General features: G+C 46.5%; 1 protein-coding gene across 1 annotated transcript in view; it reads right to left on the reverse strand.

Annotated features, from left to right (window-relative positions):
* LOC148454220 (sphingomyelin phosphodiesterase 5-like) overlaps positions 1-25,504 on the reverse strand; it is a 124,700-nt gene that overhangs the window by 50,106 nt on the left and 49,090 nt on the right. The window lies entirely within an intron of this gene.

Below are 25,504 nucleotides of genomic sequence, written 5' to 3' on the forward strand. Positions count from 1 at the left end.
TCTCTTTATATACTGATACAGAGCGCACACACTGTCCATCTTACTGACCCACCTGACTACTGTCTCTTTATATACTGATACAGAACGCACACACTGTCCATCTTACTGACCCACCTGACTACTGTCTCTTTATAAATGATACAGAACGCACACACTGTCCATCTTACTGACCCACCTGACTACTGTCTCTTTATATACTGATACAGAACGCACACACTGTCCATCTTACTGACCCTCCTGACTACTGTCTCTTTATATGCTGATACAGAACGCACACACTGTCCATCTTACTGACCCTCCTGACTACTGTCTCTTTATATGCTGATACAGAACGCACACACTGTCCATCTTACTGACCGTCCTGACTACTGTCTCTTTATATACTGATACAGAACGCACACACTGTCCATCTTACTGACCCTCCTGACTACTGTCTCTTTATATGCTGATACAGAACGCACACACTGTCCATCTTACTGACCGTCCTGACTACTGTCTCTTTATATACTGATACAGAACGCACACACTGTCCATCTTACTGACCCTCCTGACTACTGTCTCTTTATATGCTGATACAGAGCGCACACACTGTCCATCTTACTGACCCTCCTGACTACTGTCTCTTTATATGCTGATACAGAACGTACACACTGTCCATCTTACTGACCCTCCTGACTACTGTCTCTTTATATGCTGATACAGAGCGCACACACTGTCCATCTTACTGACCCTCCTGACTACTGTCTCTTTATATACTGATACAGAGCGCACACACTGTCCATCTTACTGACCCTCCTGACTACTGTCTCTTTATAAATGATACAGAACGTACACACTGTCCATCTTACTGACCCACCTGACTACTGTCTCTTTATATACTGATACAGAACGCACACACTGTCCATCTTACTGACCCTCCTGACTACTGTCTCTTTATATGCTGATACAGAACGCACACACTGTCCATCTTACTGACCGTCCTGACTACTGTCTCTTTATATACTGATACAGAACGCACACACTGTCCATCTTACTGACCCTCCTGACTACTGTCTCTTTATATGCTGATACAGAGCGCACACACTGTCCATCTTACTGACCCTCCTGACTACTGTCTCTTTATATGCTGATACAGAACGTACACACTGTCCATCTTACTGACCCTCCTGACTACTGTCTCTTTATATGCTGATACAGAGCGCACACACTGTCCATCTTACTGACCCTCCAGACTACTGTCTCTTTATATACTGATACAGAGCGCACACACTGTCCATCTTACTGACCCTCCTGACTACTGTCTCTTTATATGCTGATACAGAACGCACACACTGTCCATCTTACTGACCCTCCTGACTACTGTCTCTTTATATACTGATACAGAACGCACACACTGTCCATCTTACTGACCCTCCTGACTACTGTCTCTTTATATGCTGATACAGAGCGCACACACTGTCCATCTTACTGACCCTCCTGACTACTGTCTCTTTATATGCTGATACAGAGCGTACACACTGTCCATCTTACTGACCCACCTGACTACTGTCTCTTTATATGCTGATACAGAACGTACACACTGTCCATCTCACTGACCCTCTTGACTACTGTCTCTTTATATGCTGATACAGAGCGCACACACTGTCCATCTTACTGACCGTCCTGACTACTGTCTCTTTATATGCTGATACAGAACGTACACACTGTCCATCTTACTGACCCACCTGACTACTGTCTCTTTATATGCTGATACAGAGCGCACACACTGTCCATCTTACTGACCCTCCTGACTACTGTCTCTTTATATGCTGATACAGAACGCACACACTGTCCATCTTACTGACCCACCTGACTACTGTCTCTTTATATGCTGATACAGAACGCACACACTGTCCATCTTACTGACCCTCCTGACTACTGTCTCTTTATATACTGATACAGAGCGCACACACTGTCCATCTTACTGACCCACCTGACTACTGTCTCTTTATATACTGATACAGAACGCACACACTGTCCATCTTACTGACCCTCCTGACTACTGTCTCTTTATATACTGATACAGAGCGTACACACTGTCCATCTTACTGACCCTCCTGACTACTGTCTCTTTATATGCTGATACAGAGCGTACACACTGTCCATCTTACTGACCCTCCTGACTACTGTCTCTTTATATACTGATACAGAGCGCACACACTGTCCATCTTACTGACCCACCTGACTACTGTCTCTTTATATGCTGATACAGAACGCACACACTGTCCATCTCACTGACCCTCCTGACTACTGTCTCTTTATATACTGATACAGAGCGCACACACTGTCCATCTTACTGACCCACCTGACTACTGTCTCTTTATATACTGATACAGAACGCACACACTGTCCATCTTACTGACCCACCTGACTACTGTCTCTTTATATACTGATACAGAACGCACACACTGTCCATCTTACTGACCCACCTGACTACTGTCTCTTTATATACTGATACAGAACGCACACACTGTCCATCTTACTGACCCTCCTGACTGCTGTCTCTTTATATACTGATACAGAGCGCACACACTGTCCATCTTACTGACCCTCCTGACTACTGTCTCTTTATATGCTGATACAGAACGCACACACTGTCCATCTTACTGACCCTCCTGACTACTGTCTCTTTATATGCTGATACAGAGCGCACACACTGTCCATCTTACTGACCCTCCTGACTACTGTCTCTTTATATGCTGATACAGAACGTACACACTGTCCATCTTACTGACCCTCCTGACTACTGTCTCTTTATATGCTGATACAGAGCGCACACACACTGTCCATCTTACTGACCCTCCTGACTACTGTCTCTTTATATACTGATACAGAACGCACACACTGTCCATCTTACTGACCCTCCTGACTACTGTCTCTTTATATACTGATACAGAGCGCACACACTGTCCGTCTTACTGACCCTCCTGACTACTGTCTCTTTATATACTGATACAGAGCGCACACACTGTCCATCTTACTGACCCTCCTGACTACTGTCTCTTTATATGCTGATACAGAACGCACACACTGTCCATCTTACTGACCCTCCTGACTACTGTCTCTTTATATGCTGATACAGAGCGTACACACTGTCCATCTTACTGACCCTCCTGACTACTGTCTCTTTATATGCTGATACAGAACGCACAAACTGTCCATCTTACTGACCCTCCTGACTACTGTCTCTTTATATGCTGATACAGAACGTACACACTGTCCATCTTACTGACCCTCCTGACTACTGTCTCTTTATATGCTGATACAGAGCGTACACACTGTCCATCTTACTGACCCACCTGACTACTGTCTCTTTATATGCTGATACAGAACGCACACACTGTCCATCTTACTGACCCACCTGACTACTGTCTCTTTATATGCTGATACAGAACGTACACACTGTCCATCTCACTGACCCTCTTGACTACTGTCTCTTTATATGCTGATACAGAGCGCACACACTGTCCATCTTACTGACCGTCCTGACTACTGTCTCTTTATATGCTGATACAGAACGTACACACTGTCCATCTTACTGACCCACCTGACTACTGTCTCTTTATATGCTGATACAGAACGTACACTGTCCATCTTACTGACCCTCCTGACTACTGTCTCTTTATATACTGATACAGAGCGCACACACTGTCCATCTTACTGACCCACCTGACTACTGTCTCTTTATATGCTGATACAGAACGCACACACTGTCCATCTTACTGACCCTCCTGACTACTGTCTCTTTATATACTGATACAGAGCGCACACACAGTCCATCTTACTGACCGTCCTGACTACTGTCTCTTTATATGCTGATACAGAACGTACACACTGTCCATCTTACTGACCCACCTGACTACTGTCTCTTTATATGCTGATACAGAACGTACACACTGTCCATCTTACTGATCCTCCTGACTACAGTCTCTTTATATGCTGATACAGAGCGTACACACTGTCCATCTTACTGACACTCCTGACTACTGTCTCTTTATATGCTGATACAGAGCGTACACACTGTCCATCTTACTGACCCTCCTGACTACTGTCTCTTTATATGCTGATACAGAACGCACACACTGTCCATCTTACTGACCCTCCTGACTACTGTCTCTTTATATGCTGATACAGAACGTACACACTGTCCATCTCACTGACCCTCTTGACTACTGTCTCTTTATATGCTGATACAGAGCGCACACACTGTCCATCTTACTGACCGTCCTGACTGCTGTCTCTTTATATGCTGATACAGAGCGCACACACTGTCCATCTTACTGACCCTCCTGACTACTGTCTCTTTATATGCTGATACAGAGCGTACACACTGTCCATCTTACTGACCCTCCTGACTACTGTCTCTTTATATACTGATACAGAACGTACACACTGTCCATCTTACTGACCCACCTGACTACTGTCTCTTTATATACTGATACAGAGCGTACACACTGTCCATCTTACTGACCCTCCTGACTACTGTCTCTTTATATACTGATACAGAACGTACACACTGTCCATCTTACTGACCCACCTGACTACTGTCTCTTTATATACTGATACAGAGCGCACACACTGTCCATCTTACTGACCCACCTGACTACTGTCTCTTTATATGCTGATACAGAACGCACACACTGTCCATCTTACTGACCCTCCTGACTACTGTCTCTTTATATGCTGATACAGAACGCACACACTGTCCATCTTACTGACCCTCCTGACTACTGTCTCTTTATATACTGATACAGAGCGCACACACTGTCCATCTTACTGACCCTCCTGACTACTGTCTCTTTATATGCTGATACAGAGCGCACACACTGTCCATCTTACTGACCGTCCTGACTACTGTCTCTTTATATGCTGATACAGAGCGCACACACTGTCCATCTTACTGACCCTCCTGACTACTGTCTCTTTGTATACTGATACAGAGAGCACACACTGTCCATCTTACTGACCCTCCTGACTACTGTCTCTTTATATACTGATACAGAGCGCACACACTGTCCATCTTACTGACCCTCCTGACTACTGTCTCTTTATATGCTGATACAGAGCGCACACACTGTCCATCTTACTGACCCTCCTGACTACTGTCTCTTTATATACTGATACAGAACGCACACACTGTCCATCTTACTGACCCTCCTGACTACTGTCTCTTTATATGCTGATACAGAACGCACACACTGTCCATCTTACTGACCCTCCTGACTACTGTCTCTTTATATGCTGATACAGAACGTACACACTGTCCATCTTACTGACCCTCCTGACTACTGTCTCTTTATATGCTGATACAGAACGCACACACTGTCCATCTTACTGACCCTCCTGACTACTGTCTCTTTATATGCTGATACAGAGCGCACACACTGTCCATCTTACTGACCCACCTGACTACTGTCTCTTTATATGCTGATACAGAGCGCACACACTGTCCATCTTACTGACCCTCCTGACTACTGTCTCTTTATATGCTGATACAGAGCGCACACACTGTCCATCTTACTGACCCTCCTGACTACTGTCTCTTTATATACTGATACAGAGCGCACACACTGTCCATCTTACTGACCCTCCTGACTACTGTCTCTTTATATGCTGATACAGAGCGCACACACTGTCCATCTTACTGACCCTCCTGACTACTGTCTCTTTATATACTGATACAGAGCGCACACACTGTCCATCTTACTGACCCTCCTGACTACTGTCTCTTTATATGCTGATACAGAACGCACACACTGTCCATCTTACTGACCCTCCTGACTACTGTCTCTTTATATGCTGATACAGAACGTACACACTGTCCATCTTACTGACCCTCCTGACTACTGTCTCTTTATATGCTGATACAGAGCGCACACACTGTCCATCTTACTGACCCACCTGACTACTGTCTCTTTATATGCTGATACAGAACGTACACACTGTCCATCTTACTGACCCACCTGACTACTGTCTCTTTATATGCTGATACAGAGCGCACACACTGTCCATCTTACTGACCCACCTGACTACTGTCTCTTTATATGCTGATACAGAACGTACACACTGTCCATCTTACTGACCCACCTGACTACTGTCTCTTTATATGCTGATACAGAGCGCACACACTGTCCATCTTACTGACCCTCCTGACTACTGTCTCTTTATATGCTGATACAGAGCGCACACACTGTCCATCTTACTGACCCACCTGACTACTGTCTCTTTATATGCTGATACAGAACGCACACACTGTCCATCTTACTGACCCACCTGACTACTGTCTCTTTATATACTGATACAGAGCGTACACACTGTCCATCTTACTGACCCTCCTGACTACTGTCTCTTTATATACTGATACAGAACGCACACACTGTTCATCTTACTGACCCTCCTGACTACTGTCTCTTTTTATGCTGATACAGAACGCACACACTGTCCATCTTACTGACCCTCCTGACTACTGTCTCTTTATATGCTGATACAGAACGTACACACTGTCCATCTTACTGACCCTCCTGACTACAGTCTCTTTTTATGCTGATACAGAACGCACACACTGTCCATCTTACTGACCCTCCTGACTACTGTCTCTATATATGCTGATACAGAACGTACACACTGTCCATCTTACTGACCCTCCTGACTACTGTCTCTTTATATGCTGATACAGAACGTACACACTGTCCATATTACTGACCCACCTGACTACTGTCTCTTTATATGCTGATACAGAACGTACACACTGTCCATCTTACTGACCCTCCTGACTACTGTCTCTATATATACTGATACAGAACGCACACACTGTCCATCTTACTGACCCACCTGACTACTGTCTCTTTATATGCTGATACAGAACGCACACACTGTCCATCTTACTGACCCTCCTGACTACAGTCTCTTTTTATGCTGATACAGAACGCACACACTATCCATCTTACTGACCCTCCTGACTACTGTCTCTTTATATGCTGATACAGAACGTACACACTGTCCATATTACTGACCCACCTGACTACTGTCTCTTTATATGCTGATACAGAACGTACACACTGTCCATCTTACTGACCCTCCTGACTACTGTCTCTATATATACTGATACAGAACGCACACACTGTCCATCTTACTGACCCACCTGACTACTGTCTCTTTATATGCTGATACAGAGCGTACACACTGTCCATCTTACTGACCCTCCTGACTACTGTCTCTTTATATGCTGATACAGAGCGCACACACTGTCCATCTTACTGACCCTCCTGACTACTGTCTCTTTATATGCTGATACAGAACGCACACACTGTCCATCTTACTGACCCTCCTGACTACTGTCTCTTTATATACTGATACAGAACGCACACACTGTCCATCTTACTGACCCTCCTGACTACTGTCTCTTTATATACTGATACAGAGCCCACACACTGTCCATCTTACTGACCCTCCTGACTACTGTCTCTTTATATGCTGACACAGAGCGCACACACTGTCCATCTTACTGACCGTCCTGACTACTGTCTCTTTATATGCTGATACAGAGCGCACACGCTGTCCATCTTACTGACCCTCCTGACTACTGTCTCTTTATATACTGATACAGAGCGCACACACTGTCCATCTTACTGACCCACCTGACTACTGTCTCTTTATATGCTGATACAGAGCGCACACACTGTCCATCTTACTGACCCTCCTGACTACTGTCTCTTTATATGCTGATACAGAACGTACACACTGTCCATCTTACTGACCCTCCTGACTACTGTCTCTTTATATGCTGATACAGAGCGTACACACTGTCCATCTTACTGACCCTCCTGACTACTGTCTCTTTATATGCTGATACAGAACGTACACACTGTCCATCTTACTGACCCTCCTGACTACTGTCTCTTTATATGCTGATACAGAACGCACACACTGTCCATCTTACTGACCCACCTGACTACTGTCTCTTTATATGCTGATACAGAGCGTACACACTGTCCATCTTACTGACCCTCCTGACTACTGTCTCTTTATATGCTGATACAGAACGTACACACTGTCCATCTTACTGACCCTCCTGACTACTGTCTCTTTATATGCTGATACAGAGCGTACACACTGTCCATCTTACTGACCCTCCTGACTACTGTCTCTTTATATGCTGATACAGAACGCACACACTGTCCATCTTACTGACCCTCCTGACTACTGTCTCTTTATATGCTGATACAGAGCGCACACACTGTCCATCTTACTGACCCTCCTGACTACTGTCTCTTTATATGCTGATACAGAACGTACACACTGTCCATCTTACTGACCCACCTGACTACTGTCTCTTTATATGCTGATACAGAGCGCACACACTGTCCATCTTACTGACCCACCTGACTACTGTCTCTTTATATGCTGATACAGAGCGTACACACTGTCCATCTTACTGACCCTCCTGACTACTGTCTCTTTATATGCTGATACAGAGCGCACACACTGTCCATCTTACTGACCCTCCTGACTACTGTCTCTTTATATGCTGATACAGAACGCACACACTGTCCATCTTACTGACCCTCCTGACTACTGTCTCTTTATATACTGATACAGAACGCACACACTGTCCATCTTACTGACCCTCCTGACTACTGTCTCTTTATATACTGATACAGAGCCCACACACTGTCCATCTTACTGACCCTCCTGACTACTGTCTCTTTATATGCTGACACAGAGCGCACACACTGTCCATCTTACTGACCGTCCTGACTACTGTCTCTTTATATGCTGATACAGAGCGCACACGCTGTCCATCTTACTGACCCTCCTGACTACTGTCTCTTTATATACTGATACAGAGCGCACACACTGTCCATCTTACTGACCCACCTGACTACTGTCTCTTTATATGCTGATACAGAGCGCACACACTGTCCATCTTACTGACCCTCCTGACTACTGTCTCTTTATATGCTGATACAGAACGTACACACTGTCCATCTTACTGACCCTCCTGACTACTGTCTCTTTATATGCTGATACAGAGCGTACACACTGTCCATCTTACTGACCCTCCTGACTACTGTCTCTTTATATGCTGATACAGAACGTACACACTGTCCATCTTACTGACCCTCCTGACTACTGTCTCTTTATATGCTGATACAGAACGCACACACTGTCCATCTTACTGACCCACCTGATTACTGTCTCTTTATATGCTGATACAGAGCGTACACACTGTCCATCTTACTGACCCTCCTGACTACTGTCTCTTTATATGCTGATACAGAACGTACACACTGTCCATCTTACTGACCCTCCTGACTACTGTCTCTTTATATGCTGATACAGAGCGTACACACTGTCCATCTTACTGACCCTCCTGACTACTGTCTCTTTATATGCTGATACAGAACGTACACACTGTCCATCTTACTGACCCATCTGACTACTGTCTCTTTATATGCTGATACAGAACGCACACACTGTCCATCTTACTGACCCTCCTGACTACTGTCTCTTTATATGCTGATACAGAGCGCACACACTGTCCATCTTACTGACCCTCCTGACTACTGTCTCTTTATATGCTGATACAGAACGTACACACTGTCCATCTTACTGACCCACCTGACTACTGTCTCTTTATATGCTGATACAGAGCGCACACACTGTCCATCTTACTGACCCACCTGACTACTGTCTCTTTATATGCTGATACAGAGCGCACACACTGTCCATCTTACTGACCCACCTGACTACTGTCTCTTTATATGCTGATACAGAGCGCACACACTGTCCATCTTACTGACCCACCTGACTACTGTCTCTTTATATGCTGATACAGAGCGTACACACTGTCCATCTTACTGACCCTCCTGACTACTGTCTCTTTATATGCTGATACAGAGCGCACACACTGTCCATCTTACTGACCCACCTGACTACTGTCTCTTTATATGCTGATACAGAACGTACACACTGTCCATCTTACTGACCCACCTGACTACTGTCTCTTTATATGCTGATACAGAACGCACACACTGTCCATCTTACTGACCCACCTGACTATTGTCTCTTTATATACTGATACAGAACGTACACACTGTCCATCTTACTGACCCACCTGACTACTGTCTCTTTATATACTGATACAGAGCGTACACACTGTCCATCTTACTGATCCTCCTGACTACTGTCTCTTTATATACTGATACAGAACGTACACACTGTCCATCTTACTGACCCTCCTGACTACTGTCTCTTTATATGCTGATACAGAGAGTACACACTGTCCATCTTACTGACCCACCTGACTACTGTCTCTTTATATACTGATACAGAGCGCACACACTGTCCATCTTACTGACCCTCCTGACTACTGTCTCTTTTTATGCTGATACAGAACGCACACACTGTCCATCTTACTGACCCTCCTGACTACTGTCTCTTTATATGCTGATACAGAACGCACACACTGTCCATCTTACTGACCCTCCTGACTACTGTCTCTTTATATGCTGATACAGAACGCACACACTGTCCATATTACTGACCCACCTGACTACTGTCTCTTTATATGCTGATACAAAACGCACACACTGTCCATCTTACTGACCCACCTGACTACTGTCTCTTTATATGCTGATACAGAGCGTACACACTGTCCATCTTACTGACCCTCCTGACTACTGTCTCTTTATATGCTGATACAGAACGCACACACTGTCCATCTTACTGACCCACCTGACTACTGTCTCTTTATATGCTGATACAGAACGCACACACTGTCCATCTTATTGACCCTCCTGACTACTGTCTCTTTATATACTGATACAGAGCGCACACACTGTCCATCTTACTGACCCACCTGACTACTGTCTCTTTATATACTGATACAGAACGCACACACTGTCCATCTTACTGACCCTCCTGACTACTGTCTCTTTATATACTGATACAGAGCGTACACACTGTCCATCTTACTGACCCTCCTGACTACTGTCTCTTTATATGCTGATACAGAGCGTACACACTGTCCATCTTACTGACCCTCCTGACTACTGTCTCTTTATATACTGATACAGAGCGCACACACTGTCCATCTTACTGACCCACCTGACTACTGTCTCTTTATATGCTGATACAGAGCGCACACACTGTCCATCTTACTGACCCTCCTGACTACTGTCTCTTTATATGCTGATACAGAACGTACACACTGTCCATCTTACTGACCCTCCTGACTACTGTCTCTTTATATGCTGATACAGAGCGCACACACTGTCCATCTTACTGACCCTCCTGACTACTGTCTCTTTATATACTGATACAGAACGTACACACTGTCCATCTTACTGACCCTCCTGACTACTGTCTCTTTATAAATGATACAGAACGTACACACTGTCCATCTTACTGACCCACCTGACTACTGTCTCTTTATATACTGATACAGAACGCACACACTGTCCATCTTACTGACCCTCCTGACTACTGTCTCTTTATATGCTGATACAGAACGCACACACTGTCCATCTTACTGACCGTCCTGACTACTGTCTCTTTATATACTGATACAGAACGCACACACTGTCCATCTTACTGACCCTCCTGACTACTGTCTCTTTATATGCTGATACAGAGCGCACACACTGTCCATCTTACTGACCCTCCTGACTACTGTCTCTTTATATGCTGATACAGAACGCACACACTGTCCATCTTACTGACCGTCCTGACTACTGTCTCTTTATATACTGATACAGAACGCACACACTGTCCATCTTACTGACCCTCCTGACTACTGTCTCTTTATATGCTGATACAGAACGTACACACTGTCCATCTTACTGACCCTCCTGACTACTGTCTCTTTATATGCTGATACAGAGCGCACACACTGTCCATCTTACTGACCCTCCTGACTACTGTCTCTTTATATACTGATACAGAGCGCACACACTGTCCATCTTACTGACCCTCCTGACTACTGTCTCTTTATATGCTGATACAGAACGCACACACTGTCCATCTTACTGACCCTCCTGACTACTGTCTCTTTATATACTGATACAGAACGCACACACTGTCCATCTTACTGACCCTCCTGACTACTGTCTCTTTATATGCTGATACAGAGCGCACACACTGTCCATCTTACTGACCCTCCTGACTACTGTCTCTTTATATGCTGATACAGAGCGTACACACTGTCCATCTTACTGACCCACCTGACTACTGTCTCTTTATATGCTGATACAGAACGTACACACTGTCCATCTCACTGACCCTCTTGACTACTGTCTCTTTATATGCTGATACAGAGCGCACACACTGTCCATCTTACTGACCGTCCTGACTACTGTCTCTTTATATGCTGATACAGAACGTACACACTGTCCATCTTACTGACCCACCTGACTACTGTCTCTTAATATGCTGATACAGAGCGCACACACTGTCCATCTTACTGACCCTCCTGACTACTGTCTCTTTATATGCTGATACAGAACGCACACACTGTCCATCTTACTGACCCACCTGACTACTGTCTCTTTATATGCTGATACAGAACGCACACACTGTCCATCTTACTGACCCTCCTGACTACTGTCTCTTTATATACTGATACAGAGCGCACACACTGTCCATCTTACTGACCCACCTGACTACTGTCTCTTTATATACTGATACAGAACGCACACACTGTCCATCTTACTGACCCTCCTGACTACTGTCTCTTTATATACTGATACAGAGCGTACACACTGTCCATCTTACTGACCCTCCTGACTACTGTCTCTTTATATGCTGATACAGACCGTACACACTGTCCATCTTACTGACCCTCCTGACTACTGTCTCTTTATATACTGATACAGAGCGCACACACTGTCCATCTTACTGACCCACCTGACTACTGTCTCTTTATATGCTGATACAGAACGCACACACTGTCCATCTCACTGACCCTCCTGACTACTGTCTCTTTATATACTGATACAGAGCGCACACACTGTCCATCTTACTGACCCACCTGACTACTGTCTCTTTATATACTGATACAGAACGCACACACTGTCCATCTTACTGACCCACCTGACTACTGTCTCTTTATATACTGATACAGAACGCACACACTGTCCATCTTACTGACCCACCTGACTACTGTCTCTTTATATACTGATACAGAACGCACACACTGTCCATCTTACTGACCCTCCTGACTACTGTCTCTTTATATGCTGATACAGAACGCACACACTGTCCATCTTACTGACCCTCCTGACTACTGTCTCTTTATATGCTGATACAGAGCGCACACACTGTCCATCTTACTGACCCTCCTGACTACTGTCTCTTTATATGCTGATACAGAACGTACACACTGTCCATCTTACTGACCCTCCTGACTACTGTCTCTTTATATGCTGATACAGAGCGCACACACTGTCCATCTTACTGACCCTCCTGACTACTGTCTCTTTATATGCTGATACAGAGCGCACACACACTGTCCATCTTACTGACCCTCCTGACTACTGTCTCTTTATATACTGATACAGAACGCACACACTGTCCATCTTACTGACCCTCCTGACTACTGTCTCTTTATATACTGATACAGAGCGCACACACTGTCCATCTTACTGACCCTCCTGACTACTGTCTCTTTATATACTGATACAGAGCGCACACACTGTCCATCTTACTGACCCTCCTGACTACTGTCTCTTTATATGCTGATACAGAACGCACACACTGTCCATCTTACTGACCCTCCTGACTACTGTCTCTTTATATACTGATACAGAACGCACAAACTGTCCATCTTACTGACCCTCCTGACTACTGTCTCTTTATATGCTGATACAGAACGTACACACTGTCCATCTTACTGACCCTCCTGACTACTGTCTCTTTATATGCTGATACAGAGCGTACACACTGTCCATCTTACTGACCCACCTGACTACTGTCTCTTTATATGCCGATACAGAACGCACACACTGTCCATCTTACTGACCCACCTGACTACTGTCTCTTTATATGCTGATACAGAACGTACACACTGTCCATCTCACTGACCCTCTTGACTACTGTCTCTTTATATGCTGATACAGAGCGCACACACTGTCCATCTTACTGACCGTCCTGACTACTGTCTCTTTATATGCTGATACAGAACGTACACACTGTCCATCTTACTGACCCACCTGACTACTGTCTCTTTATATGCTGATACAGAACGTACACTGTCCATCTTACTGACCCTCCTGACTACTGTCTCTTTATATACTGATACAGAGCGCACACACTGTCCATCTTACTGACCCACCTGACTACTGTCTCTTTATATGCTGATACAGAACGCACACACTGTCCATCTTACTGACCCTCCTGACTACTGTCTCTTTATATACTGATACAGAGCGCACACACAGTCCATCTTACTGACCGTCCTGACTACTGTCTCTTTATATGCTGATACAGAACGTACACACTGTCCATCTTACTGACCCACCTGACTACTGTCTCTTTATATGCTGATACAGAACGTACACACTGTCCATCTTACTGATCCTCCTGACTACAGTCTCTTTATATGCTGATACAGAGCGTACACACTGTCCATCTTACTGACACTCCTGACTACTGTCTCTTTATATGCTGATACAGAGCGTACACACTGTCCATCTTACTGACCCTCCTGACTACTGTCTCTTTATATGCTGATACAGAACGCACACACTGTCCATCTTACTGACCCTCCTGACTACTGTCTCTTTATATGCTGATACAGAACGTACACACTGTCCATCTCACTGACCCTCTTGACTACTGTCTCTTTATATGCTGATACAGAGCGCACACACTGTCCATCTTACTGACCGTCCTGACTGCTGTCTCTTTATATGCTGATACAGAGCGTACACACTGTCCATCTTACTGACCCTCCTGACTACTGTCTCTTTATATGCTGATACAGAACGTACACTGTCCATCTTACTGACCCTCCTGACTACTGTCTCTTTATATGCTGATACAGAGCGTACACACTGTCCATCTTACTGACCCACCTGACTACTGTCTCTTTATATGCTGATACAGAACGCACACACTGTCCATCTTACTGACCCACCTGACTACTGTCTCTTTATATGCTGATACAGAACGTACACACTGTCCATCTCACTGACCCTCTTGACTACTGTCTCTTTATATGCTGATACAGAGCGCACACACTGTCCATCTTACTGACCGTCCTGACTACTGTCTCTTTATATGCTGATACAGAACGTACACACTGTCCATCTTACTGACCCACCTGACTACTGTCTCTTTATATGCTGATACAGAACGTACACTGTCCATCTTACTGACCCTCCTGACTACTGTCTCTTTATATACTGATACAGAGCGCACACACTGTCCATCTTACTGACCCACCTGACTACTGTCTCTTTATATGCTGATACAGAACGCACACACTGTCCATCTTACTGACCCTCCTGACTACTGTCTCTTTATATACTGATACAGAGCGCACACACAGTCCATCTTACTGACCGTCCTGACTACTGTCTCTTTATATGCTGATACAGAACGTACACACTGTCCATCTTACTGACCCACCTGACTACTGTCTCTTTATATGCTGATACAGAACGTACACACTGTCCATCTTACTGATCCTCCTGACTACAGTCTCTTTATATGCTGATACAGAGCGTACACACTGTCCATCTTACTGACACTCCTGACTACTGTCTCTTTATATGCTGATACAGAGCGTACACACTGTCCATCTTACTGACCCTCCTGACTACTGTCTCTTTATATGCTGATACAGAACGCACACACTGTCCATCTTACTGACCCTCCTGACTACTGTCTCTTTATATGCTGATACAGAACGTACACACTGTCCATCTCACTGACCCTCTTGACTACTGTCTCTTTATATGCTGATACAGAGCGCACACACTGTCCATCTTACTGACCGTCCTGACTGCTGTCTCTTTATATGCTGATACAGAGCGCACACACTGTCCATCTTACTGACCCTCCTGACTACTGTCTCTTTATATGCTGATACAGAGCGTACACACTGTCCATCTTACTGACCCTCCTGACTACTGTCTCTTTATATACTGATACAGAACGTACACACTGTCCATCTTACTGACCCACCTGACTACTGTCTCTTTATATACTGATACAGAGCGTACACACTGTCCATCTTACTGACCCTCCTGACTACTGTCTCTTTATATACTGATACAGAACGTACACACTGTCCATCTTACTGACCCACCTGACTACTGTCTCTTTATATACTGATACAGAGCGCACACACTGTCCATCTTACTGACCCACCTGACTACTGTCTCTTTATATGCTGATACAGAACGCACACACTGTCCATCTTACTGACCCTCCTGACTACTGTCTCTTTATATGCTGATACAGAACGCACACACTGTCCATCTTACTGACCCTCCTGACTACTGTCTCTTTATATACTGATACAGAGCGCACACACTGTCCATCTTACTGACCCTCCTGACTACTGTCTCTTTATATGCTGATACAGAGCGCACACACTGTCCATCTTACTGACCGTCCTGACTACTGTCTCTTTATATGCTGATACAGAGCGCACACACTGTCCATCTTACTGACCCTCCTGACTACTGTCTCTTTATATACTGATACAGAGAGCACACACTGTCCATCTTACTGACCCTCCTGACTACTGTCTCTTTATATACTGATACAGAGCGCACACACTGTCCATCTTACTGACCCTCCTGACTACTGTCTCTTTATATGCTGATACAGAGCGCACACACTGTCCATCTTACTGACCCTCCTGACTACTGTCTCTTTATATACTGATACAGAACGCACACACTGTCCATCTTACTGACCCTCCTGACTACTGTCTCTTTATATACTGATACAGAGCGCACACACTGTCCATCTTACTGACCCTCCTGACTACTGTCTCTTTATATGCTGATACAGAACGCACACACTGTCCATCTTACTGACCCTCCTGACTACTGTCTCTTTATATACTGATACAGAACGTACACACTGTCCATCTCACTGACCCTCTTGACTACTGTCTCTTTATATGCTGATACAGAGCGCACACACTGTCCATCTTACTGACCCTCCTGACTACTGTCTCTTTATATGCTGATACAGAACGCACACACTGTCCATCTTACTGACCCTCCTGACTACTGTCTCTTTATATGCTGATACAGAACGCACACACTGTCCATCTTACTGACCCTCCTGACTACTGTCTCTTTATATGCTGATACAGAACGTACACACTGTCCATCTCACTGACCCTCTTGACTACTGTCTCTTTATATGCTGATACAGAACGTACACACTGTCCATCTTACTGACCCACCTGACTACTGTCTCTTTATATGCTGATACAGAACGCACACACTGTCCATCTTACTGACCCTCCTGACTACTGTCTCTTTATATACTGATACAGAACGCACACACTGTCCATCTTACAGAGACTGGTCCTATCCAGGTGAATCCGCAGTGCTCAAACCACATCTAGAAGAACAAGGTGACCCTGATCAGCAGGAGAATCCCCCAATTCTGAGACCTGGCAAGCTGACACTATAGCTAGGGGGGAGAACACTTTTCATGTCATAAGCCTAAAATCAAATGGCTTCAGCGTTCAAACTGTGAAAGTTTAAGACCTGAAATGACCAGCTTAGGCTCACTGGGTGGAAATAATGGAGGATGTATGTGTAAAAGATGTCACACTCGGTATTAAACTTTAAAGTTTTCAAACACTAAAATTTAGCAGATAGACTTTTGTGTAATAGTCTGGGTGTCACACGCCGGCCTGGAGACCCCAGAATCAGACCCCGTCGCTTACCTGTGCGGGCGCTGACCCGCGCTGTCTTCCGGCTCCCGCGCTGTACGCTCCTTCCTCATCTCTCAAGGCAGTCTCCGCTGTTGTCCTCTGGAGGGTCCCGCTGCTGTGCTGCTCCCACGCCGGCTCCTGCTGACCGCTGGTCCCCGCTGACTACCTCCAGGAAGCGCTGTCCTCCGGTCCATGGGCGCGGCCATCTTGGATTGCCTATGTGACCCCACTACCACCAATGAGGAGCCTTCTCCTTCTCTCTCAGCCTGTCAGCTCCCAGTGTCCACTACAAAAGGATCCCCAATGCTCACACAAGTTGCCAGTGCAACTAGTTTCTTAGTTTAACTAAGCAAGCCTTCCCACTGCGCTCCAGCCGCTCCACGTAGCCACTCAGCTACCAACGTCTACCCACGGCTATCCAGCCGCTCCACGTAGCCACTCAGCTACCAACGTCTACCCACGGCTATCCAGCCGCTCCACGTAGTCACTCAGCTACCAACGTCTACCCACGGCTATCCAGCCGCTCCACGTAGTCACTCAGCTACCAACGTCTACCCACGGCTATCCAGCCGCTCCACGTAGCCACTCAGCTACCAACGTCTACCCACGGCTATCCAGCCGCTCCACGTAGCCACTCAGCTACCAACGTCTACCCAAGGCTATCCAGCCGCTCCACGTAGCCACTCAGCTACCAACGTCTACCCACGGCTATCCAGCCGCTCCACGTAGCCACTCAGCTACCAACGTCTACCCACGGCTATCCAGCCGCTCCACGTAGCCTCTCAGCTACCAACGTCTACCCACGGCTATCCAGCCGCTCCACGTAGTCACTCAGCTACCAACGTCTACCCACGGCTATCCAGCCGCTCCACGTAGTCACTCAGCTACCAACGTCTACCCACGGCTATCCAGCCGCTCCACGTAGTCACTCAGCTACCAACGTCTACCCACGGCTATCCAGCCGCTCCACGTAGTCACTCAGCTACCAACGTCTACCCACGGCTATCCAGCCGCTCCATGTAGCCACTCAGCTACCAACGTCTACCCACGGCTATCCAGCCGCTCCACGTAGCCACTCAGCTACCAACGTCTACCCACGGCTATCCAGCCGCTCCACGTAGCCACTCAGCTACCAACGTCTACCCACGGCTATCCAGCCGCTCCACGTAGCCACTCAGCTACCAACGTCTACCCACGGCTATCCAGCCGCTCCACGTAGCCACTCAGCTACCAACGTCTACGCATGGCTATCCAGCCGCTCCACGTAGCTTCCTAGCTACCACGTTACTGCTGCATTCCTCAAACTCCTGTCAGTTCGCTGCACCCTCTCATGCGGAGAAACTTCATTAAGCCAAGTCTCCTCCAGCGAGCGTCTGCGCCAAGTAATACAGATCCAAGGCCCAGTCCGGGAACACAGCTCCTAAATTCCACGCTTGTGACACTGGGCAAAGGGTCAAATGCTTTATTATGAAACCATTAAAAGACACCAGTGAAAAAGCAAGTTTGCCCACTGCTTCATCCCACCAGGTCCCCTCTCTATCCCCCCTGCTCTGTCCCACCCAGCCCTCCACCATGTCCTCATACTTACACCGTTCCTAGCGGGTCCTTCTCTCCAGCTAGACTAGCCGCACATGCCCTGGCTCCCACTGCGCACATACAAGCCATATATTAGCTGATGTGAGAAGATGTGGTTGTTGTACCCTTCTGGATAAAGGATCGGCTGGATCCGAAACGTCGGCTTACTATGGCAATGTGGTAACTTGTGATACTGTTAATGAGCAGCATTGTGGTAGGACTATGGCATAATAAACAGCATGAAACACTTTTAATGAATCTGGCGAATGCCTTTATATTTAATCTACTAGATCATCACAAGTATATATTAATATATTTTATATATATGGTAGAAGGCAGCACACTTAGCAAACCCTGGGGCAGTGGGTGCTGGGTTGATAGTGTAATGTGGTATAAAAAACAGAAGTATAATATTGTCTTTTGCAGTAGAACTATAGGTCCCAGCATGCTGGTACTTGGAGAACCACAAGTACCAGCAAGCAGGGCATTAATGGCCCGCTGGTACCTATAGTACCCCTGTAAAAGAAATATTGAAAAAATAAATAAAAACAGACACCATTTCTTTTATTATTTTATTGTTCTGCGCCTTCACCTGGGGGCGCAGCCTTTAAGCTCTCTTACATGGCTGCCACCTGCCCCAGGACTTCCACGGCGACTTCACCTGGAGGGCGCCAACACATCCTGGACTTCCCCGACGTCTTCTCTCTTCGGCAGCTCTTCACTGCTGCATCCCCACCGACGGACTGGCCTGACGGCACCTCACGCTGGCTCGCGACGGCCATCTTTAAATTGAAAAAAATGGTGCTGAGGCGCCTTTTTTGAAATGGGCATCGCGGTTCTCACCATTGAAGTCAATGGTGAGAACTGCTCATTGGCTGAGAGTCGGAAGGCTCGTCTCTCTCAGCCAATGAGCGCTCAGCTGCGCAGTTTCCATAGTGAAATCCTGCCGCTAAGCTCTCATTCAGGTGATTCTGTGCTTGTAGGACAATACTATTGTCCGCGGGTCGCGTATCTCGTTTTTTTGCCAAGCCCAGGGATTGCCTACTTTGGACCGATCCACGCATAGCAGAAGGTGAGTATGTTTTTTGTTTTTTCAGGTGCCCTATGGATAATCTACTGGAGAAGGGGACGATGGGCTTCAGGGATACATAGGTGAGTATGTGTGCATGTATGTTTAATAAACTTTTACATTGTACGGTGTGTGTGTGTCCTGTGTTTATTTTAATATTTATTATGCTATGGAACTACCGGTACCAGTGGGCCCGTAATGCCCCATATACTGGCACTTGTGGTTTTCCAAGTACCAGCATGCAGGGGAGGCTTGCTGGGACGTGTAGTACCACAGCTAAAGACAATATTAACAATTCTAATTTTTACACAACACATTTACACTACCAACCCGGCACTCACCGCCTTCCCAAACATCCCCCATAGAGAATAGCAGAAAGTGGTCCTAATTGAGAGTATCAGAAAAAAGTGACAGTTGGAGATTTAGATTACTCCCAAATCCTCTTTTTTATGTTATTGCCCTGAAATTTTTCATGCAGCACCGAGCGACAGTTCTACCCACCCGTGTCAGCTCGGTACCTTTTGAGGTGTAACCCCTTAAACACCCTGCCCCTCCCTCGGGAGTTCTCTATGGGAGAATTCCGTTTTTTTTAGATTCAGCCATAATATAAGGGCACGACTGTATGTATACATATATAATGCCGTTATTTGATGGCCGACACCTCTTTTTGTCATCCCTATAGCGGGAAAAGATTTCAGATCAGACATGTTGTGACCTGTACCACTAGATTAATTGTGTATCTTATCCTTTGTTCTTGTGGCTTAGGGTTGGCAAAACGGATCGCACTTTGCGGGAACGCATGCCGGTTCATCGATGTTCGATTAGAGCCGAGATTGACACCGGTAAGAGTGACCAGCCTGTGGCACGACATTTTGCACTGGCTGCCTACAGTCTGTCTACCCTCAGATATATGATCATTGATCATGTTCCTGAGTCTGTTAGAGGAGGGGACAGATCTCTGAAACTTTTGAGTTGCGAGACTCGGTGGATATATCGATTGGGCACCATGGCTCCCAAGGGCCTTAATGAGCATTTAGGTCTTCACTGTTTATTGTAAATTGTTACAGTTTATGTATTTGCTAACATGTTATTGTATGGTAATTTTACTGTATTTAATATATTTGCGATTGTGCTGATGATCAATTTGTATGGAATGCTTTGATATTTATGATCGTATGGATCTTTTTCTTTCAAGTTCTGTATTGTATATTTTTTATGTGTTGTATGGTATTTTGTCTTGTGTATATGGGTTACCATGGAAACGGGCAGGTAGCGCTGACGTCAGATGGCTGCGTCGGGCTCCTGTCCCGGATTCCACTGGCTGACATGTGTTGTTGGGAAGGGTATAAGGTAAGAGTTCTGTATTGTCTTTTATTGTCCTGATGACGATGTATTAAATTCATCGAAACGTTGGTATCTTACTTGCCTATTATACTATACTTTATTGTGCGAGTGCCGCCGGTCTGTGGATTTATGTTGGAGCGCTGTGTTGCGGCTACCTACGGAAGGCACCGGGAACCTTGCTAGAGGTATAACGAGTGTGCCGCCCATCAAGATTAGTGTATATATATATTACCTTCCCTCACCTGTGTACTAACACATTCCACTCCCTTACCTCTGTAGTAACACATATCCTCGCTCACCTCTGTAGTAACACCTGTGTAGAAATAAAATCCCTCCCTCAAACCTGTAGTAACACATTACTCTCACTCACACTTGTAGTAACTTATTCCCCTCCCTTTCCTCTGCAATAACACTTTCCCCTCCCTCACCTCTGTAGTAACACATTACCCCCGCTCACCCCCGTAGTAACATAGTCCCCTCCCTCACCTGTGTTGTAACATATTCCCTTCCTTCATCCCATAGTAACACATTTGACATGCCCCTCCCTCACATGTGTAGTAACACATTCCCTTCCCTCACTATTAAAATAGGGGAGCCACACCAACTGCCACGTATTATTAGTATTAGAAAATAGCAATGAAATAAGGCTAGCAAATCTATATAACAACATGGGTAATAGTAAAGAAAAAAAAACTATAAATTACTTCACAGTATAATACAGCACCTGGGATTCCCAGGTGGTCTCCCATCCAAGTACTAACCAGGACCAGCACTGCTTAGTTTCCAAGATCATACTGGGCATAACCAGTGTAGTGTGGCTGTAGTTAGCGGTGTGGTATAAGATAAAGCTATAGAAAGGGAGATATTTCATAGCTTTCATTGAACCCAAACAACTCTTGTATACTATAATTATTTTGAAGGAGGGCACCAGCAAAACCTGAATTTATAAGGTCCTAGTGCCAAATATATGGGCTTCTATATATATATGTATAATTTGGCACATTTATGCTTCTTCCATGGGTTTAGAAGCCAGTACCTGAACCCATGGAAAGTGCATAATTTGTATTTAAAATCTGTGTGATAGCTGGAGCCAAATGAGGCAGAGCAAGCACAAGCAGCTTCTGCAGAGTAAAATGATATGCCGCATGCCCATGTTCTCTGTGTAGCTGTATCTGATTGCTAAACGCTACGTTACAGTGTTACAGCCGCTACACTGTAACGTAGCATTTCACATGCAGATATACCAGCAGACGCTCAGAGAACATAGGCATGCTGCATTTTACTCAGCAGAAGCTGCTTGTGCTATCCATTCACATCGCTGTGCAAATAAGACGCTACCAAGTCACACTGAGCTCCCGCGTTATGTGTGGCGCACGGAGGATAGATGTATGTGGGCACATCTGTAAGTCTAACCAGCACTTCTAGTGTCATATTTAGCTAGCGGGTGGCACTACTTCCCTAACCCGGCTGCAGGAGGGGATGGTTAGGGCTAGGCTGCGGGAGGGGAGGGTTAGGCTGCGGGAAGGGAGGGATAGGCTGCGTGAGGGGAGGGTTAGGTCTAGGCTGCGGGAGAGGAAGGGCTAGGCTGCGGGAGGGGAAGGGCTAGGATGCGGGAGGGGAAGGGCTAGGCTGCGGGAGGGGAGGGTTAGGCTGCGGGAGGGGAGGGTTAGGCTGCGGGAGGGGAAGGGCTAGGCTGCGGTAGGGGTGGGTTAGGGCTAGGCTGCGGGATGGGAGGGTTAGGCTGCGGGAGGGGAAGGGCTAGGCTGCGGGAGGGGAAGGGCTAGGATGCGGGAGGGGAAGGGCTAGGGTGCGGGAGGGGAAGTGCTAGGCTGCGGGAGGGGAGGGTTAGGCTGCGGGAGGGGAGGGTTAGGGTTAGGCTGCGGGAGGGGAAGGGCTAGGCTGCGGTAGGGGTGGGTTAGGGCTAGGCTGCGGGATGGGAGGGTTAGGCTGCGGGAGGGGAAGGGCTAGGCTGCGGGAGGGGAAGGGCTAGGCTGCGGGAGGGGAAGGGCTAGGCTGCGGGAGGGGAAGGGCTAGGCTGCGGGAGGGGAAGGGCTAGGCTGCGGGAGGGGAAGGGCTAGGCTGCGGGAGGGGAAGGGCTAGGCTGCGGGAGGGGAAGGGCTAGGCTGCGGGAGAGGAAGGGCTAGGCTGCGGGAGAGGAAGGGCTAGGCTGCGGGAGAGGAAGGGCTAGGCTGCGGGAGGGGAAGGGCTAGGCTGCGGGAGGGGAAGGGCTAGGCTGCGGGAGGGGAAGGGCTAGGCTGCGGGAGGGGAAGGGCTAGGCTGCGGGAGGGGAAGGGCTAGGCTGCGGGAGGGGAAGGGCTAGGCTGCGGGAGGGGAGGGTTTGGGTAAATGCTATAAAAGAGAAATCTGTAGGGATTCTGGGCCTGATTCAGAGCCGGACGCTATTTGCGGACGGTCGTTCTGAAAAAGGGGCCGAATATTTAAATTAAGCGCTCGCTCTACGCGGTCTGTTGACGCCTCTATGTCTGATCGAGCGAACTAAACATGCGCTCGCTATTTTTAAAAAACGCCCCCTGGCCGCTCGCATTATACGTCATCTCCGCTATTTATTAGATTAATCGAGTACATCGAACGGCGTTTGAACTGCTCGCTATTCTTGTGGTAGCATTTTCCTACCGCAATCATGCGAGCAGTTCAGACTAAAAGACAACCAAGTGACGTGGTCGATGACGCTGCTTTGTTAACTATGCACACCCTTAGAACGCCCGTTTTGACCTTTTGGCACGCCTGCGTTCGGATCTCCACTCCCCGTTTTCAAACACCTTCCCTTGTTACCACCCACAAACGCCTCATCCTGTCACTCATATTAGCAGGCATTCGCTATTTTGCGAGCACACGATTTCCGACCGCACTGACTGGTTGGCGCATGCGCATTACAACCCATACGCATGCGCAGATGTGCGAACATCGCTCGGAACGAACGAGCGGCCGCTTACGAGCGGCTCTGAATCAGGCTCTCTGATAGTTAGGATCACGTACCCAACCTGCCCTGGAAGGTAGAGCTGAAGAAAATACTCCTGGGAGCACTCATCTTCTTTCAGTGGTAACAGTACTGTGCATGAATGTAGAAGTCTAATAGGTCTATGTACATTATGCAATATTTACGCAGGTTGAGCGATAATCGGCAAGCCATGTATGCGTCTGAGTCGCACGGCACATGCGTCAGGGTACATTACTGTAGTCTCTTGCAGCGACTATTTATATGCAGTGTGATTTAAAGTCAGGGAGTGTTTGTGGGAGGCTACAGGGAGTGGCACCAAAGAACGCAGGCTTGTCACGACCATTTCTGAGGCATGTTATCCTGGATAACTACAGAAAAAAAAGGGATTTTCCCTCCAGCACACTGCAGCAAAATCAACAAAAATACTTGAATCCTACATGATAATAGAAATTCAGAGGTATTGGTTTACATACATTTGCAAATATATGAATAAGCACTGGGCCAACGTCAAGGCTCCTCTATACCAGCGTCCCTAACATTATGGGGTTCACGTCCGAGACGCAGGGAACCCTAAAAGAATCCAGCCAAGGACTATCCCCAGGGCATCACA

This window comes from Taudactylus pleione, unplaced genomic scaffold (genome assembly GCF_031769625.1).
Source record: "Taudactylus pleione unplaced genomic scaffold, aTauple2 ptg001026l, whole genome shotgun sequence".
NCBI classification, from domain to species: Eukaryota; Metazoa; Chordata; class Amphibia; order Anura; family Myobatrachidae; genus Taudactylus; species Taudactylus pleione.